This window comes from Sinocyclocheilus anshuiensis, unplaced genomic scaffold, assembly GCF_001515605.1.
Source record: "Sinocyclocheilus anshuiensis isolate Anshui unplaced genomic scaffold, SAMN03320099.WGS_v1.1 scaffold2251, whole genome shotgun sequence".
NCBI classification, from domain to species: domain Eukaryota; kingdom Metazoa; phylum Chordata; class Actinopteri; order Cypriniformes; family Cyprinidae; genus Sinocyclocheilus; species Sinocyclocheilus anshuiensis.
Genome location: NW_015540977.1, coordinates 30,768 through 37,752, shown reverse-complemented (window position 1 = coordinate 37,752; position 6,985 = coordinate 30,768). Strand labels below are relative to the sequence as shown.

At 39.0% G+C, this 6,985-nt stretch overlaps 1 pseudogene; it reads left to right on the top strand.

The window, feature by feature from the left end:
- Window positions 1-502: 502 nt before the first annotated feature.
- Window positions 503-6,985, top strand: part of LOC107690095 (uncharacterized) — a 13,344-nt pseudogene continuing 6,861 nt past the window's right edge.

The window sequence follows — 6,985 nt, the reverse complement described above, 5'->3', positions numbered from 1 at the left end:
CATATCTGGCATACACAGAGTACCTTTAATCACTTTATCTATTAAAAGGGGTTATAAAACATCGATTAAAGATATCATGGTTTCAATAACACATCAAACAGAAAGCATATTATTTGGGAGTATATTGCTCCGATGCTTTAAATGATTTTAAATGATTGCCTTTCAAACTTGGTCCATGCAATGTCTGCGTTTCTTCTGCTAATAGAGAAAGGAAGGAGCGGGAATTTCCTGAGGTCCATACACGTCACGTGGTGGTTTGCTGAGCTTGATTTAATCACATTATCACTGTTCTTTAGGTCCGTTGTTTTGCAAGCCTGAGGGTGTGATTAAATTACTCATCCTCTTCCTGTTGGATGTAGTAGTTCATTCATTGGTGGTCACAAGACATCACGAGGTATCTATAAGTTGTAGTCCTGATACAAAAGATCTCTGTGTTATCTCTTGATTAGATTGGTTCGTCATCTCATGATGAGTTGTTTCTGTGGCATATCAGTGTCTGTTCATGACAGAAATCCCTACACATGTGCTGGGTAATACTGCATTTTCCATTGAGTACACTCAGTCTCTGACTGGTTTTGTTCATGTCAATGAGTACAATGAGTACGATGAAGCCATAAGCGGTGTGGTCATGCCACTTGATGTAGCCCTTCAGCAAGCTCTACGGAGTGCTGATGCTTTCCTGTTAACTATTTGTGCCAACACATCTGCAGTTATTAAGTAGGGGTCATGTTATGCCTTTGTTGACTCTCATGCTATCAAAACCGAGACAAGTTGTGTTGCGTATTACAGATCCATAGAGTCTTTGTACAAGTATATTAATGACATGGCACAGTTATTTGGGGAACCTGAGCCACCATTTGAGATAACTGGAGTTTTGGTTCATGCAGATGCAGAAGTTTCTGATCCACTGGAAGAAGCAGGCGGCAGCAGTTTTCCATGCTCTTCTGGTCAAGCCCTTTACAGTGACGTCTTAAAACGCACACCTAAGGTATATGAATCTTTGAAGACTGAGGTAAGGACATCTGATTATCGAGTACCTGTGGATGAAGTTGCAGACATGAGAAGCACTAACCTTCCAACGCAGACAGCCTGTAATGTGTTGCCAAGTAAAGGTAAAAGGGGGAGGAAAAAAAACTTTCCGATAAACAGATTACAAAATCGCATGCTGAAACTGTTGTAACAGATGACATAATCATCACTGATGTTTCAGTTCCAGACATATTTTTTTCTCCTTTAACACATAATGACCGGGAAGCTTTATGTGAGCTCATGCTTCTGACAAATGATAACACTGATCATAATGTCATAAACTTTGGTCCCATTGCAGGTCCGTGTCAGACAAAGACCATTAAACCAGATGGTAACTGCCTTTTCAGATCGTTGGCACATGTGATATGTGGAAGTGAGGACAAACACTTGAAGATTCGCCGTGCAGTTGTCAAACATCTGAAAATGAATACTTTGCTGTTTGAGAGGTATGTGAGAAATGAGTATTCTTCAGTAGAGGATTATTTGACACTATCTAGAATCTTTTATTCTGGCACATGGGTGACAGAAATTGACATATTCGTTTCGGCCGATCTTTTCAAAACCACCATAATGACTTTTAATGATGGCCGATGGAATGCACACAAACCTACTGGAGAGGTATTTACTCAGAATTCAATATATTTGAAACACTGTAATGGTAATCATTATGAAGTTGTGGTATGTGTTAAGCATAGAGATCGGGATGGTGTTTGTGCAAGAGCATGTGGAAATGCAGTGTCAAATGAGGTCAGCAAGCCATGTCTGCGTAAAAGAAAGGTAAGCAACGATGCAGAATGTACTCCAACCATGATGCATTGGGAGAGATATTGCAACGACCGTGAGTACAGACGAAAACAACTGAATTACAAGAAATCAAAATATTGTAATGACCCTGATTTCAGGAAGAAAAGACATAAGTGTTCAAAAGATTATTACGTGAGCAATGTTCAGTTTCAGAAACTGGTTTGTAACTATTCCCAGGTGAAGTACAAGAGTAATGTGGTCTTTCAAGCAAGAGTGCGTGAGAATTCGAAGGAAAAATATCTCCAAAACCTGACCTTCAAAGCAAGAGTGCATGAGTATTCTGTGATGAAATACCACAAAGATGTGAACTTTCGTGCGAGTACAATTCAAAAAGGTTGTGAAATATATGCAAGAAAAAAAGGAACAGAAAGACATTGATGTTGTTATTGATTTTTTTCGACAAGAAGTTAGTAGTGGTCCAGAGTTTGTGTGCTGTGTCTGTCACCGTTTACTTTTCAGAAAGCAGGTTATTGAATGCAAAACAGAATGCTATGAAGACAAAGGAGAAAAAATGGCTGCTTTGGGTAGAAGATGCATCACAACCAGATATGTGCATGTTTGTGATGAAGTGTGACCTGTCTTCTGCTTATTCCTCAGGGTGCAAATTATGGATTTGTCTAACATGTCATCGAAAAATCCTTTGTGGAAAACTGCCAGAAGAGAGTGTTGCCAACAACATGCATTTGGTGGACATTCCAAATCAACTGAAACGTCTCAACTCATTGGAACAACATATCATTGCACGTAACATTCCTTTTATGAAGTTACTCTGCCTTCCTCGTGGTAAACAACATGGATGCCATGGACCTGTAGTCTGCGTTCCAGTAAATACGACAGATGTGTCAAATATCCTTCCACGAAATGAATGTGATGACAAGATGATGAGGATCAAACTGAAACGCAAATTAACGTACAAAGGGCATTATGAGTACAAGTATGTACACACTGATCGTGTTCGAAATTGTAAGGTCCACGCACTTGGCCCAAATAGGTGAATCCGATGGGGTCACTTGTTCGGTGATTGTCTATCCTTGATATGTTAACTCCTTTGTGATGTTTGCAGCTGTAGAAACCTTCTGAGGGCTGTTTTCATATGCAGAACATTCAGTCTCAGCAGGTGTGTGTTGCTTGAGTTTGGCAGGTGGATGAATGTCTCCAGAGTTTCTACCTGTGGTTGAGCTCAGCATGTGAGCACAGTTCAGTGAGTCAGTCTGGGCCTTTATGTCTTGTTCAGTTTACGTGTCATTCCTTTATGGAGAAACCTCTGCTCCTTGTGGCACCTTCTCTAGGACGATAGTCTGACCCATCTTCATGAATCCTCTCACCTCCAGCGGTGCGGTTATCTGGGCAGACTTCAATCGGTGAAGGGGTTCTCCTTACTTACACACTGCTTTGTGTGAGACATCTGAAAGGCATCTTAGTGGCCATTCAATGACTGAATTCTGATCAACTTAACGTTGTCACCCATGGAGTAATATAGAAAAGTCATAAGTTCTTTAAATAGTAGGTCTGTTTAGCCCCCTACAGTTACCCATGTAATACTCAAACATTAATCAGCGGTTCTTCTAGACCACCTTTGTCTAGACCCCGACAGCTAATATAGCTACGTACAACTTAATTAACACTCCAAGCATTAATCAGCGGTTCTTCTAGAACTCCTTGTCTAGACCCCGATAGCTAATATAACTTCGTACAACTTAATTAACTCTGAAATCATATACATGGTTAACGTAACTGAGTACAACTTAAACTAAGGTCAAGCGGTTAGTCAGAAACCCATGATCTCACCTGATGCGCCCCATGCTTCATCTAAACCTGAGATCTAGTATGCACGTAACCCTGGTCGCAGATTTGCGGATACGCATTCACTTAATCTACTTGAGGAAATAATTTCAGAGTAAGTCAGAATAGATCAAATGTAACAATTTATTAACAGTCAGGTAAATGTGTATTATTCCAATTATCTCCATAGCCAATTCAACGATATCAAATCAATACGATACATCAAATTCTCATAGACAAATCTAAGAGTAAGATGCATACCTGACCTTTTAGAAAAATACATAGTGTGAAGTGTGTGGACACACTTCATACTACGGGCTCTCTGGCTACAGAATCGCCCTGATCCTTTTGGAAAAATACATAGTACAGAGTGTGTGGAGACACTCCATTCTACGGGCTCTCTGGCTACAGAATCGCCCTGATCCTTTTGGAAAAATACATAGTACAGAGTGTGTGGAGACACTCCATTCTACGGGCTCTCTGACTACAGAATCGCCCCGACCCTTTTGCTACAATCCTTTAAATACAAAACCAAGATAAAACATCCCCCAAACGGAGGCATGTACAAACAATTGGAATTTACATTAACCCAGGTCCCAGACCTGGGTGGTTCGCACCTCAATGGGAAACAGAAGGTAATTTGCATGGAATGACTCTCTACGGTAATCAAAGTATCTCTTAACTCTTAGGATCTGTAGTCTACTTTTGTAAGATTAAGACCATTGTACCACTCACCCTGAGACTATTCAAATGAAACCAAACATGACTGTAAATCTTATTTGCATTCATATAGAACATTATACTATTGACCATTCTGAGTGAATCCAGTGGAGGGAGCAGATGAAAAGGCACTGATGCATATGCGAGAGAGGCGTTTCCTGCACCACCCCTCTGTGGGGTGTCTTGAAGATGCCAGTGTATTGTCTGTTTCTCAGGAGATCAAAGTATCTGAGTTTCTTTTATCCTTAGAAAATGCTCTGAAATATTTGATCAGGTTCAATAAGTGGTTCGGTGATGTGGAGATCAATGAGCAGTGGATCAACTCTTTGAATGAACCAGAAGAAAATGTTGTAGATGAAATGGAGCAACAAGATGTAGTTGAAAAGATCGATGATGAAAATGATCCTGATGAACAGCCGGAGGAAGACCTGAGCTACATCAAAGAGCAAAGTGGTCTTTTGTCAGATACATCATTGCAACCTGTGGACATCGGTTCAGAAGTAATTGATCAGCATTTCCAGGATGTATTAAATCTGGCACCGGCTGAAGGTAACAGTCCTGTTAGTTTGTTATCTGATAGGTCCAATGAAGTAAAATGTTTCCCTGTTCTCTATCCAACTGGTGGTCCAACGTTTCATGATAAGAGGGAGGTAAAAATTACATTGTCAAGATACTTAAATGCAAGAATCCTCAATGCAGATGGACGTTTTGCACGGAGCACAGACTTCATTTTCTATGCACAGTACTTGTTGGAGGTTGATCAAGTTGTATCTAATGTTTCAATTGCTTTACGCAAAGGATCTGATAAGAGTTTGTTGTCCGAAGTAACATCAGATATGCTAACAAACTCAGACTCGTTGTCTAAAATATTGAATTTCGATGAAGGATACAAGTTTTTGAGACCAATCTGTGGAACGCCACCATATTGGCAATCTACTCAAAAAGACCTTTTTGCACTTGTAAGACAGCTAGGTATTCTGACTTTCTTTGCATCCTTTAGTTCTGCGGATCTCAGATGGCCTGAAATTATTAGCACCATAATCAAACAAGAAGGGAAAAATCTAAAAGCAGATGAAATTGACTGGTCTGAAAAATGTGGACTGATTAGACGAAACCCAGTCACTGCAGCAAGAATGTTTGATTATAGATGGCATTGTTTTCTGAGAGATGTAATCATGTCTTCAGCTCAACCGATTGGGAAGATAATAGATTACTTTTATCGTGTAGAGTTTCAACAGCGTGGATCGCCTCATGTTCATTGTCTGTTTTGGGTTGAAATTGCGCCCAAGTTAAATGAAGACAATGAAGACAATGATGCTTTGGTCGCCAGTTTCATTGATCATTACATCACTTGTGAGACCCCAAGAGAGGATGAAACTGAACTGTTTGAGAGTGTCAACGGTGTTCAGAAGCACAGTGTCAGACATTCAAAGACGTGTCGTAAGAAAAAGACAGTTTGCAGATTTAATTTTCCACGACCCCCATCTAGCCGTACCTTTATTACAAGAGGTGGTAGTCGAGACGATTTGAAAAGCAGTGATGGAAAAGATGCTGCAAGTACAATTTTATAAAAAGTCAAAAGGGCATTAACAGCTTCTGATATGAATTATGGTTCAACGGATGCATTTTTTTGAGTCAATTGGCATTAACCAGGCTCTCTTTGAAAAAGCATACAAACAGTGTTCCAAAAAGAAAACTGTTGTCCTAAAGAGAAATCCAAAAGACGTCTGGGTGAACCAATATAATAAACATTTACTGCGTGCCTGGCAAGGCAACATGGATATCCAGTATGTCACAGATGCAGGGGCGGACTTACCCATTAGTTATAGTGAAAAGTACTTTAAAAGTGTCTGGAATGCAATAAAGTAGTTTTTTAAAGCATTTGCTGCATGGATAAAAAATATAAATAATTAACATATCATACAAAATTGCGTTGCAGCAAATTCTTTAAATTTTAAGGTATTCAGAACAGAGCAACATAAAAATCGGAAAAAGCAGCTATACAATTATAGGACAAAGTTTTACATATATATGCCATTATAATTAGTGTTTTATTTTTTAACTCTACGGAATTATAAAATAAAACGCAAATTATAATCGGGCCACTAAATTATAATTATAGTGATGAAAAAATGACTGGCCATCTCCTAATTGGATGTGCCTTTAAAGAGAAATGCATGGATTACATAATGAAAGAGTCTATTTTCGATTCGAATTATTTCGTTTTAAAGTAGTAATTTAAAGCTTTCTATATATTTTGATCATGTCTGCGTTTAGGTTCATCATTGTGAAGCGCTCCTGTTCAAGCCCGAGACGGCAGAAAGCATCTGTTTTCTTTATTTTATAAAAGCACAACGTTTTGTTGATATTGTGAGTGCACACAAATAAAACTAGACCCTTTACAGTTTAGAATGATGTATTACTCTTACCTTTATGAGCAAAAATGACTGCGTATTTTAAGTTGTTTCCACTGTTAGAAAAAAATGCAAGTGATCGCACTGGCGCCTCCATGTGCTGCAGAGCTTCAGTTTCCACTCCTCCGCAAACGATTGGGTATGCACATTTATATAGGTTAAATATTTAAACTAACATTGTGATATACTTGAACTGTTTTATATATAGATTTTATTTTAGGCAAGTCCTGATGATT